This window comes from Marmota monax, unplaced genomic scaffold (assembly GCF_021218885.2).
Source record: "Marmota monax isolate L192 unplaced genomic scaffold, Marmota_monax_Labrador192_F-V1.1 WCK01_AAM20220418_F8-fsc00018, whole genome shotgun sequence".
Taxonomy (NCBI): domain Eukaryota; kingdom Metazoa; phylum Chordata; class Mammalia; order Rodentia; family Sciuridae; genus Marmota; species Marmota monax.
This window is the reverse complement of record NW_026692201.1, coordinates 154,386-168,286: the sequence shown is the minus strand read 5'-3', so window position 1 is coordinate 168,286 and position 13,901 is coordinate 154,386.

Below are 13,901 nucleotides of genomic sequence, written 5' to 3'. Positions count from 1 at the left end.
CTCAGAACTAAATAATACTATCATCATCCTTGATATGCAAATGAGAAAAACTGAGGCTCAGAGAAGCTAATCATCTTGTCCAAGATCAAGATGAAGTCATAATTCAAATCAAAACAGTTTTGTTCAGCTGTTAATTGGGGTAACTAAAATTCTGTTCTGGGACTATATTGACTTTCAGTTATCCTGTTAAGCTCAGTTATTCTAAAATAAAACTTCATTTGGAGACATAAATGACTCATCAAGAAAGGGGGGATTTTAGCATCTGAAAAGCTAGCAGTAACTTTAAAGATTATCTGGGTGTCACCAAAATTTCTGTCTTTGTGTCTTTACCCTGCTTGGTAGTGCATACCTGTGATCCCAGCAACTCTCGAGGATCATGGGTTTGAGGCCTGCCTCAGCAATTTAGTGGGCCCTAAGCAACTTAGTGAGACTCTTTCTCAAAACAGAAAATAAAAAGGGGACTGGAGATGTGGCTCAGTGGTTAAGTGACCCTGGGTTCAATTCCTGGTACCAAAAAAAGAAAAAAAAAAAACTATCAGTCCTTGTCCCCATGCCAATCCAATAACAAGGACATGGTTTTGAGCAAAAGAGAAAAAGAAGGCTTATTGCTTCGCTAGCAAAGGAGAAGCACAGGGAACTCCTGTCCCAGAGGCTGTGATTCTGCGTATCAGGGGGAACAGGGGGCTTTTAGAGAGGTATTGAAAGGCCACAGTCTCCTGTTTCCTGTCTGGAGTTGCAATTTACTTGTTAATTTGGGAGATAGCCATTTCTGAGATTTTTCCTGTGCAATCCCCAAGTCTGCATTACTTTGGTGGCTATGTACTCCATAGATAACTCGGTTTAGGATAGGGCAGAAAGGCCATTCTATTCCCCAACCCTCAGATTACGGAGGGGGAGAGGTTAGGGAGGATCTGGGAGAGAGGAAGACAAAGACACATGTCCTTTTAAAAGTAAGTAGCAGTGGCAGAGCAGCACCACCTTTACAGGGGAGCCTGCTGGGTACTGAGTAACAGGATTTGCAGAGGCCCTTCAGTAGAGTCTTGAGTCTCACTTGGGCTTCTCTTTTCACCCCCCTCCTCAATTGTTCCCTCCTCTCTGTCCTCGCTTCACCTCTGGTGCCTTCACTGTGGCCTCCAACTTTCCTGTTGGAGGGTGCAGGTCTGTTTTCTTTAACCTGTACAGCAGCAATGTCCTTGGCTAAATCCATTCCAGCACAAGACCACAAGAGGCTTCAGCAATGGGATGGGGTGGGGGATAGGTGAAGAGAGATTGGAAATCAGATTTTAGTAATAGAATCAGCTATAGACCAAGGCTATGTCTACGCTGCTTGGAGAAATAAGAGTTCCTGCACATCTTATCTTTCCCACAGACTCCTTCAAGGGGCCCTGAGCTATTCAGCACTTTCACTATTGAAGAGAATGTTCCTTCAGTACTGAAGCTTTGCCAAGCCCCTTTATAGTCTTCAACCTCTGCCTCCAACAGCCACCCTAGAAAAGTATTCCTGGGAGAACAAAGAGGGTTCCCAAAAGGTCTCCAGAGCCACAGTTTACGGGACAGACGTGCCAGATGCTAACATTCCTCACTCTTCAGTGAGCCATTTGCATTTCTAAAGTGAAATTCTTTTCTGAATAACTGGGCTGAACCATTAAGTAACTGGCCATTAGAGCTGGCTGGACAGAACTGAGCTTCTAAAAGCTTAAAACACCCTGTTCTTCAGGAGCATCCCACCTCTCAGATGAGGTGGATAAGGCAGTTCCATATACAATGCCTGGCTGTGGTTCTTCCAAACTAAACCCTGGGTGCAATTGGGACCAAAAGCAAAAAATTAAATTAAAATGGGCTTGATTTTTCCTCCTAAGAAATAAAAATCTATTATTTTGTTCAGCATGCCAAAAACGCATGGAAGCTCTTGGTAACACAAGCGTTTTATGCTCACAATAGGAATGCCTGTATTGTAAGGCTAAGAGTTTGTCATTTGTTTTTGAAATTGCTTCTGAATCATGTTATTTCTAAGAAATAAGATAATCCTAGTTTCTATTTCATAAAGTGTAGGAAAGATTAAGTGCATTAATAACATCCATTATGTTACCTTTCCTTATTATATTTATTTTCTTTCCCAAATTATTCTCATTATTCCATGTGAGGCCAATGATAGAAATAGCTGAAAACTTGAGAAGTTTTGTAAATAGGACAAATTTTGGCTTGAGCTGGGAGAGGGAGAGAGATTCAGTCACTTCTTATTGGGTCCAGATAGTGGATTTGAAAAACCAGGCTGATGTCAGAGCGACCTCACTCCCTGCCCCCCTCGCCCAGCCGGCACGCACAGCACGGCTGCAGAGACCCAGGGTGCTCCGCAGGCACTTCCTTCAAATGCTAATGAACAGCTCACAAAAGCTAAACAATAGGACCAAACTAGTTTCTGCTGCCCTGAGCAGCTGGAAATTATTGAGCCTACCCTCTTTCTCAGAGATTTCCCAGACTTTTCCTTTCCTACTCTATTCCCAGCAGCCGTACTTCAAACTGCCAGAACCCACTCACTATAACTTCTCTCCGGGCTTGTGTGGCCTCCACTTATCTTTCATATCAAATCCAGACACCCCCAGTTCTCCAAGCCAAAGTCCTCCTGAGTATTGCTTTCTCTCCTTACAGTTTTCTATAGGCCTTTGTCTTTCTGGGCAGTCAGACCAGGGATTCCAGGCAAATCTTGGCTTTTTACCAGCCAGTAACAAGTATAAGGTACACTTGAGGCAATGCTTTTTTGGTCCTTTGAATACTTACAATGTTCCTGTGTGTGTGTATGTGTATGTGTGTGTGTGTGTGTGTAGTAGTAGAAGTGGGGATTGAACCCAGGGGTGCTTTACCACTGAGCTACATCTTCAGCCCTTTTTACTTTTATTTTGAGACAGGATCTCACTAAATTGTCCAGGCTGGCCTTGAACTTGGCCTCCTGCCTCAGCCTCCTGATTTGCTGAAATAACAGGCATGTGCCACCAAAGCCGGCTCTCACACTGTTCTTTTTTTTTTTGGTAACTGGGATTGAACTCAGGGGCACTCGACCACTGACCACTGAGCCACATCCACAGTCCCATTTTGTATTTGATTTAGAGACAGTGTCTCACTGACTTGCTTAGTGCCTCGTTAAGTTGCTGAGGCTGGCTTTGAACTTGCTATTCTATCTCAGCCTCCCGAGCCTGGGATTAGAGGCATGCTCCACCACGCCTGGCCAATTTTAATTTCTTGTTCCCATAATTGGGTGGTTTAATGTCTTTGTTAACCTGGGTTGATCCTGTACTTGTTCCTTAAAACAAAATAATTGCTTGGGTTCAAAACAACTCTCTGGGGTTGACTATGGTAGGGTAGTCAAGGGAACCTGGGGCAACAATAGAATGTATGGGCTTTGAAGGTAAGTGGGGCCTAGTTCTAGCCTAGGGTTTTAATCTGGAGTGGAAAGATCCCATTCTCTGGGGTCCCCATTTCTCTCTCCTGCATCAGTATTGTCCCATCTTAAAGGTGAGAAAACAGGACTCCAGGGAGAAGAAATAACCTAACCAATATCAAATAATTAGCAAGTGACACAGCCAAGATTCAAATTAGACATGTCTGACACCTTGGCTTTCCTCCTCAAGACAATGGCTGCTTTCCAAAGGCAGGGACATTTCTGATTGGAGAAGGGATGGGACAACTGAATCTGGAAGAGAAGAGGGTCCATGAGAAGAATAAGAGGTGAAGTAAATTGAGAGAGAGCTCAAATCTGGCTCTGATTCCTGACTGGAGCCACAGCTTCTTGCCTTCTATAGCTCGAATTTTAAATGTCTTCTAAAGGCACACGTGTGGAAGGCATGGGTCCAGTCTATGGCACTATTGGAAGGTGACAACATTTTGGAGGTGGAGCCTTGTGAAAAGAAGTTAGGTCATGGGGCATGCCCTTGAGGGAGATGTTGGAATCCTGGCCCCTTCTCTGTTTCTCTTCCATGTCCCAGTCCTGTGGTTAACAGTTTGTTCCACCCCAGGGTCCCACCATGATGTACTACCTCATCATGGGCCCAAAAGCATGGACCAACCAGCATGGACTGAAATCCAAAAATGTGAACCAAAATAAACCTTTTTTTCTTTTAGTTGATGCTCTTGGATAGCAGTAACAGAAAGCTAAGGTATTGCCCCAGCAATACCTTAAGATCTTGGTGGAGCTTGTCTCCTGATGCTAATATGAGCAGCTTTTACAACATAGGATTGAGGTCACACACTGGTGACTGATTTTGGTAGGTGTGTCCAGAGTTGCTTTGTTAGGCTGTAAGATCCTAAGCTGTTAGGAAGTGACTCTAAATGAAATCTCTTTTTCTCTCTGTTTTATCCACTCTCTTTTCTCTCCTTCTCACCCTAAAAATCTATTAGACTTTGAAGATGATGGTCTAACAGGGTCCTGTTGGGTTACAGAGGAAAGACCTTTAGTTGACTGGAATTATGGGATGATTCATTTAGAAACAATATGATATTTTTAATATGATATTTTGCTGTGGTTAGTAACAACAATAATGATAATCCCTTTTATTTGTACAGTGTTTTTTTAGTTCCCAAATGCTGGCCCTTCTTTCCTTCCCAGAGGTGCGGGGGATCAAATTTAGGGCTTTCCACATGGCAGGCAAGCATCCTATTACTGAGCTATAGCCCCAGCCCCTCCAAAAGACATTTATGCACACTTCCTCATGACACTGTCAGAACCACCTTGAGGGATGAGCCTCATAAGAGAGTTCTGAGGCTGAGCAGTCTCATGATTTGCTTCTTGTTGTGCAGCTAAAAAGTACAAGGGACTGAGGCAGGTCTCCTATACCAGCTCCAGAGATATCTGCCATACTAAAGTAACTGTTAATAAAAGATTTAAATACTACTTATGCTGTTATTTACTGATTATGTACTTAGATTATACTTTAGAATTATAATTCTCTCCCCTCCACCCACTCAGTTAGGTTTTTCTTACTCCTATGAAGAACCTTTTTCCCTCCTCTATGGTCTAAGAAAATAGATATGAAATTAGAACAAAATATCACATTAGTAAAAATTTTTAAAATTATAACACTTGCTGGGCCTAGTGGCACATGCCTGTAATCTCAGCAACTGGGGAGTCTGTAATAGGAGATCTTGAGTTCAAGCGAGCCTCAGCAATTTAGTGAGGGTCTAAGCAACTTAGTGAGACCCTATCTCTAAATAAAATATAAAGGGGCTTGGAATGTTACTCAGTGGTTAAGTACCCCTGGGATTACAGCTATGTACCACTGCCTGGCACATGGGTTGGTTGCCCTGTAATCAAAAAAGAAATATAGCATGCTTGTAATCCCAGTGGCTCAGGAGGCTGAAGCAGAGAATTCCAAGTTCAAAGCCAGCCTTTAATTCAGTGAGGTCCTGAGCAACTTGGCAAAACCCTGTCTCAAGATAAAATATAAAAAAGGGCTAGGCATGTGGCTCAGTGGTTAAGAGCCCTGGATTCAAGATTCAATCCCTGGTTTTATTTATTTATATATTATGAATATATAAATAAATAAGTTATATATATAGTATGTGTGTTTTTACAAGATTCTGAGAGCAATAAATATTCTGCTATGAAAATGTCCCCCCACACATATTTATCTAAAGAGGATCTCATGAATAATTTTACAAGAAACACCAGCAATTTTAGGATTTTAAATAAGGCTCTTAGCCCTAGTGGTTAGGCCAGGAGTAGCTGATACCCTCCTGACTAAGAGCTTCTAGAACAGAACCAAGTGGCAAAGTCTATACTTAGTATCACCCTTCTTTCCCACAGTAAGGTGGATACCTTTGCTGGATGCCCCAGAAGGCCTTGCCTGAAAGGTGGACAGGCCTCACCTGTGAAAGTCATGCATTTCCCATAAAAAAAAAAGACTTTGTACTTGAATCCTGAGGGCAATGAAGATCTGTCATTTTGAATCATCCATATTCAATCTTATCTTCATATCTCAGATTGGCAGAATGGCCTTTCTGGGACCAAAGAAAAAGGAGGAGTTGTAGCTGGAAGCAAAGAGGAGAGGAAAATGGGAAGAGAGACTGCATCCTACCCCAAGGATGGCCTCAGTGAGCACCTCAGACTCTGCACCTTGGCCTCTCCCACCCTTGCAGTCAGCAGGTGGCATAATGATGCCCTCTTTAACTCATCCCATTGGGTACTTATTTCATTAAGTAATCCCTGGCACAGATGTTGTCACCTGACCCTTCACAAGATATGTGTACCAATTCAGCTCCCCAAAGATTATCATTTTTTTTTCAGAAAGTTGAGAGTGTGATTGCAGTCACACTAACCATGATGTTGCGACTCTGTCCATGTGTCTTAGTGAAGCATCACCTAGAAAGTTCCAGTCCAGTTTGAAAGTCTTCACAATTCTTTGCCCTAAAAATATTTTGTCCATTTTGTTTGAATGGCAAGGAGAAAAAAAAACTAATGTTAAAAACAACAAAAACCCAAAAGATGACAAGCCTAGTCAGTAGTTGGCCACCAGTGCCTGAAAATGTTATCTTTAGGGATGATTCCCTTGGGTCTCAAAAACTTTACAGGTGTGCGCCTCCTGTAATCCCAGCAGCTTGGGAGACTGAGGCAGGAGGATCTCAAGTTCAAAGCTGGCCTCAGCAACTTAGTGAGGTCCTAAACAACTCAATGAGACCCTGTCTCTGAATAAAATATAAAAAAAGACTGGGGATGTGGCTTTACTGGGTTCAATCCCTGATACAAAAAACAAAAAAGCCTTTGTGTAGACAAGAGGCACCATTACTAGTTCAATCTTTGGCTACCATCTAGACTCCTCAGCCTCACTGCTGACAAGTGAAGAGATACTGGGTCAGGGAGGTGCCTTTGACTTCTAATGATCCCCTCAGCTCTAATGATTTGTAAGTCTAAGTAAATAAATACCTCAGAGAGATGAATCGAGGGGTATTTGAGATAAAAGCAAGTGCAAAGGAATAGCAGATTGGAGCAGAATTGGGGGATGGATAAGAGGAGGTGAGGCCTAGGAGATTTTATGTTATGAAACAGGGAAGAGGACAGTACATGTATACCTTTGATAGACTTTGAGTTTTACTCAGAGTCAAGTGGGGAGCACTTTAGTTTTCAGCAAGAAAATGAACTGATCTGATGGCCATTTAAACAGGTTTACTCTGACTGCTATGTCGAGAGAAGACTGATGGGTATAGTGGACCATCATGGTCAAAAGGAGGGAGCCAAGTTAACAGACTATTGTAACAACATAGGCAAAAGATAATGATGATAACCCAGGACTGTATTTTGAATACCCTTGCATGGTAGACTTTGCTGTTAGGTAAAACATGGAACATAAAGAAGTCAGGGATGGCTAGGTATGGCTCATGCCTGTAATCCCAGTGGCTCAGGAGGCTGAAACAGAGGATCATGAGTTTAAAACTAGCCTCAGTAATATAGCAAGGCTCTAAGCAACTTAGCAAGACCCTATTTTAAAATAAAATATAAAAAAGTCTGGGGAAGTAGCCCAGAGGTTAAGCGCCCCTGGGTTCAATCCATGGTGCCAAAAAAAGGCGGGGGGGGGGAATGATATCAAGGCTTGTATTAGAGTTATTTAATTAAAATTAATAATTAATTGATTTTTTTGGTGGTACTGGGGATTGAACCCAGGACCTAGCACATGCTAGACAAGTGCTCTATCACTGAGTTATATTCCTAACTCCTTCTTTTAAAATCTATTTATTTTTGAGGTAAGGTCTCAGTGAGTTTTCCAGGCAAGCCTTAAACTTGATATCCTCCTAGAATTACAGAAGTGCGCCACCATGTCCAGCAATTTAAGGTGATGGGGAATACCATGAAAGAGCAGGTACAGGTAGGTGGATCAGGAATTTAGTTTGGAACTTATGCTTGATAGGCTAGTGGACACATCCAAGAGGAGATCCTGAGTAGCTGAATGGAAGGTGGATCATTAGAAGTCAAAGGCACCTCCCTTTTAAACATTTTATTTAGATATAAGGTCTAACATGAGAGAAATCTGGGGTAGAAATGTAAATTAGGGAGTTGTTGGCCTATGGAAGGTATTTAAAAACATGGGACTAAATGAGATCAAAGATATTATATTTATATAATTATGCTTACAATTATATAAGTTACATAATTATATTTTGCAAGAACTAACCCAAGGGCACTTGACAAGATAAATGTCAGGAGGGTGAGCCGGAACCAGTGAAGAACCAACTTCGAGTCTCCAGTGAAGTAGAAGAACCAAGGAAAAAGTGGAGCTGGGGAGATCCCTTGGATTGGATCCTACAGTTAGGGTGGGTGACAAAAGCTTGAGAAATGACTGTAGGCTTCATCATGTAGATGTCAGTGCTATCGTTGTCTAGGTTGTGTGCTCAACAAGTCAGTGAATCAATGAGCACAGGTTTTCCTCCCAACTCTGTTTGAGCAGGATCTCAGAGTTCAGGTACTTTGTTTCTCCAGGAAGTTTGATAAGTGAGTACAGCATTCATTTGAATTAAATGATTTTTTTCCTTCACTATCTAAAGTTCCTCCTTGGAATTGTAGGAAGTGGGAAATTCTAGTCCCTGGAAGCCAGACGGTCTTGAATTGCTTGTGGTCATTGCTCTTTACTACTCAACAGAACACAACACTCCAGGTCCTTCAGGCCAAATGAATCACCAACATCTAAAACACAAATGCTGAGGTCCCCAAGTTACAGAAAAACATCTGCAAACCTAATTCAATAATTATAGTTCCTTTGGTCAGGCTGCAGGAAGAAACCACATTCTTGTGATTATTAACTCACAACATTGCTCACCAATTCCTTTTCTTTCTTTCTTTCTTTCTTTTTTTTGAAAATTTGATGATTCAAAGCATAATCCCACAAAATATTAGTGAAAATGTAAATTGAGAGGGCTGATGTCTGATGTGGTGTTCTCTAGAAAGAAGATGTCTGGTTGAAGACAGTCATCGTATATCAGCTCCTATTTCTTGGGTGCTTACTATATGCCAGGCACTGTGCTTAGAAACACTTCATGGGCATTTAGCAAAATGAATCCTCACAATCACCCTTCAAGAAAGGTACTATTATTATCTTACCCAGATTATAGATGCAGTTGTAATAATTACAGATGAGAAAATGAAAAGATTGACGGTACATCCTAATAGGAATCAGGTGTTTCTCCTGGGGAGGGACCTGCAGCAGTGACCTTGTCCCTGTCAGGAAAACTGTTTCCCATTCAAGACAAGGTCAGCTCCTGTGCTGCTTTGATTTTTTTATTTTTTTAAAAGAGAGAGAGAATCTTAATATTTATTTTTTAGTTTTCGGCGGATACAACATCTTTGCTTGTATGTGGTGCTGAGGATCGAACCCGGGCCGCACGCATGCCAGGCGAGTGTGCTACCGCTTGAGCCATATCCCCAGCCCCTCCTGTGCTGCTTTTAGAAATCAACTTTTCCTGGGAGGAAAAGATGCCCTAGACTGAGGCATGGGCAGCCCTGGGAGCAAGCATCCTGAGAGCTGGAGAGCAAATGGGGTATGATGAAGACCCCTCAGAGAAAGGAAAAAAGGAGAAATTTTTTTTTTTAATTTTTGTTTTTCAAAGAGAGAGACACACAGAGAGAACTTTAATATTTATTTATTTTTTTTAGTTATCAGCAGACACAACATCTTTGTTTGTATGTGGTGCTGAGGATCAAACCCGGGCCTCACGCATGCCAGGTGAGTGCGCTACCGCTTGAGCCACATCCCCAGCCCAAAAAGGAGAAAATTTAATGAACTTCTACTTTGCCATCAGTGTCACTATTTGATCCTCAGATACTTTTAAACTAGACAAAATATCAATCTCATCTCATTGGTTAGGATCCTAAAGCATCGAGAGGGTAAATAATTTACCCTAACCCACATAGATGTTAGCAAGAAGAGAAGCTAGTACCTGCCATAGAATTTCATGATTTCAAAGGCTAAGTTTTTTCTACATTCCCAAAAGCACTTGAGACAGCCATGAGAGGCTCCTCAGAGATGTCTCATTAAAGAGATTGTCTCATTCATCTAACAGTTTCCTGGAAACTTTTTTTGTGGTTTTGGGGTAGAAAAAAAAGAAAGAAACCATGATTTCTGTTACTCAGAAAATATGTGTTCCATTCTCATGGGCTATTCAAGGCTATTTATTTCTCTTTCTTTTATTTCTCTGCTTGTATTAGCCCCTGTTTGTGCAGAGGGAAGAGGTGGAATACTAACCATTCACTTGTGTTTCTGGAAAAAAAAATTTTTTTTGAACTAGGGGTTGAATCCAGGGGCACTTAACCACGGAGGCACATCCCAAGCCCTTTTTAATATTTTATTTAGGTATAAGGTCTCACTAACTTGCTTAGGGCCTTGCTAAGTTGCTGAGGCTGGCTTTGAACTCACAATCCTTCTGCCTCAGCCTCCAGAGCCACTGGTATTATAGGAGTGCATCACAATGCATGGCTTGGAAAAATGTTTTATAGGAGAGATATAGGCTGAAACAACTGGCTAATATGACATTTTATATAATATTGTCTTTCTGAAGTTGCTTCAATATACAAGATGTAGGCCTTTTATCGGATGTAAGCTCCATCCTGAACACTGAAAGGCTTAGAGATGGTGGTAATTTGATTTTTGGTTGTTCCAAAATTAGTGATTGTCACTGACAACTGACTCACCAAATTTTAGTCTCCCAGGGAGAATTATGGACTCCTGAAAGTAATATGTCTTAGGAAAGCAGTGAGTTGAAACCCCAAACCTTGGTTCCGACGAAAGAAAATTTAAAGTTATATGCCAACTAACTTTAGAGTCCATACCCTTATGCAAGAGAACTTTATTATAAATGAAAGTAAAGTAAAAGCAAAGTAAGGGCTCAAACAGAGAGTTTTATCAAGAGAGAGAGAGTGGGTTTTCTTCGAGCAGAGAACAAAGGAGACAATGCTGTCTCCAAATTTATTCATTTATTTGTTTATTTATTTATATTTTTTAGTTGTAGGTGGACATAATACATTTACTTTATTTTTATGTGGTGCTAAGGATTGAACCCAGGGCTTCACATGTGCTAGGTGAGCGCACCACCACTGAGCTACAACCCCAGTTCCCTGTGTCCAAATTTATTAATGTTTGATGTTTACCAAAAGAACTGGAGTCCTCGTTCAGCAGTCTTTACCAATCAGACGTTCAACTCCTCCTTCAGGTTAGATGTAAAGTTTTTGACCTTAGTTGGTCCTTGCCTAGACTGTCATGGTGGCCATCCTATTTAGGAGGGTTTCATTCATAAGTCAATCCCACATTAATGTGGGCACTGGGGTCAGTAGCTGGTCAGAAGTTATCTTAATGTGCCTGTGCTACTAAAGGAATCTTGCTTCCCAGACAAATGGAGACACCTGTAGTCATAATTCATAGTTTCACACCAACCTCAATGGACCCTGTCAAGAGCTGTCCCATTAATCCTTTTTCCTTTGACATGTTCTCCCATTAGCTCCTTCGCTCCTGTTTATGTTCTACAAATTAACTAACACCCTTTGCTTTCTCATCTACTTTGAAAGTAGTTTAAAGAAGACCTTAAAATAGTTTAAACAACAATTGTAACCTTGCCATGCATTTCACTGCTTATTGTTAGTAGCAAACATTAGGATTCAGGTCCCTCAAGAGGCAATCTGGACTCCATTGCTAACTCCTGTGCTGGTCTTTTGCTATAGACTTTGAAGTTAAGCAGTCCATACCCTCAGAAGGAAGCCATCAAGACTGGGACCAGCTCTTTTTACATAGAGCCAAAAGAAGTAGATGTGACTCCATCTACTTCTGCTTTCTGGAGCTAGTCAAGGCAAGTCTGAGCTGATCCTCTTCTTCCTTTTTGTTTGTTTGAGACAGGATCTCACTATATTGTCTAGGCTGTCTCAAACTCTCCATTTTCCCAAGTAGCTTTTCCCAAGTAGCCAGGACCAAAGGCACCATGCCTCATGGAGCTGTCTGATTCTCTCCCCACCACCTTTTTTTTTAATATTTATTTTTTAGTTTTAGGTGGTTTTATTTTTATGTGGTGCTGAGGATGGAACCCAGTGCCTCACACGTGCTAGGCAAGCACTCTACCACTTGAGCCACAACCCCAGCCCTGTCTGATTCTCTTCTAATGTGCTAATCCTTCAAGTACTCTCTGTTCTTCCAGGACAATATTTTATTTTATTATTATTATTATTATTTTTATTTTGGGGGGGTACCAGGGGTTGAACTCAGGAGCACTCTGCCATTGAGCCACATCCCCAGCCCTATTTTGCATTTTATTTAGAGACAGGGTCTAACTGAGCTGCTAAGCACCTCGCCATTGCTGAGGCTGACTTTGAACTCATGATTCTCCTGTCTCAGCCTCCCAAACTGCTGAGATTACAGGTGTGTGCCACTGTGCCTGGCTAACAATATTTTATTTTATTTTTGTTTTACTTTGTTTTTTGCAGTACGAGGGTTAAACCTAGTGGTTCTCTATCTCTGAGACACATCCCACTCCTTTTTAAAATTTTGAAACAGGGTCTTGCTAAATTGCCCAGGGTGGTTTTGAATTTCTGCTTCAGACTCCTGAAGCTGGGATTATAGGCATGCACTACAGCATCCAGCTCTAGAACATGGTTTAAACAGATCACAGTTAACTTTGTTTTATTCTCCCCTTAAAAAAGTAAATTAATGCCTAATGTTGGTGGTGTATACCTGTAATCCTTGGGAGGCTGAGGCAGGAGGATAGCAAATTCAAAGAGGCCAGGCTTGCTGGGCTGGAATGGTGGCACCCATCTATAATTCCAGGGCTCAGGAGGCTGAGATGAGTTCAAGACCAGCCTCAGCAACAGGGAGGCGCTAAGCAACTCAGTCAGACCTTGTCTCTAAGTAAAATACAAAAAGGGCTGGGATGTGGTGGAGTACCCCTAAATTCAATCCTGGTACCAAAAAAAAAAAAAAATAGAGGCCAGCCTCAGCAATTTAAAGAGACCCTCAGAAACTTAGCAAGACCCTGTCTCAAACTAAAACAGTAAAAAGGGCTGGAGATATAGCTTAGTAGTAAAGCCCCTTTGGGTTCAATCCCCAGTACCAAAAATAATAAGTAAATAAAATAAAATAAAAAAGTAAGACATTATCAACAGGATGAAGGCCTTTGTGCACCCATTTTCAATTCCACATTCCTCCTTCCCTTATCCATTTGTGTGTGTGTGTGTGTGTGTGTGTGTGTGTGTTTGGCCCCCACACCTATATGTGCTAGGGATTGAAACTAGGGCCTTGTGCTTGCTAAGCACTTGCTCCACTGAACCATGCCTCCAACCCCTGTATTTGTTAGACTATGGGATCCAAGTGCAGAACAGGCCGTGTTGGAAGCATGGATAGAGCAGCGATTAACAGAAGAAAATGTCAGCCATAGACTCAAGTTCAAATATATAGACATTTATAAACATTTATAAACCTAAACTCAATTTTCTGATCTGTAAAATGGAAGAGTAACCATACTTATTGTGTGGTTATTGTGAGGATTAAACAAGATGATAATGTTCTTGAAGTGTTGGCACTTGGCACTTAAAATACAATAACAGTTTCAGGTATTTTTCCCACGCTCCAGTTCACAGGGGAGCAAAGGGCCTAGCGGGCTTGAGGAGGTTTGTTCAAGGTCATAGCTGTTCAAGGCAGAGTAAGTAACTAATCCCTGACCCTTTCTGGCTGCCTTCCCTGGTATCCACATGGGCCTGCCTGCCTTGATTTTCCATATCAGAAACTCACTCCTGGACCCGCAGTATCCTTTACACTGAGAAGCCCCCCAACTGCGTATCAGTTATCAACGATAACGGCAGTAAGGCTGGTCAAGGCATTTTCAGTGCAGGGGAGGGAAATTGCCAACACTGTTTCTCTAGGAACGATTAAAGGTTAAAGGTAGTTCCA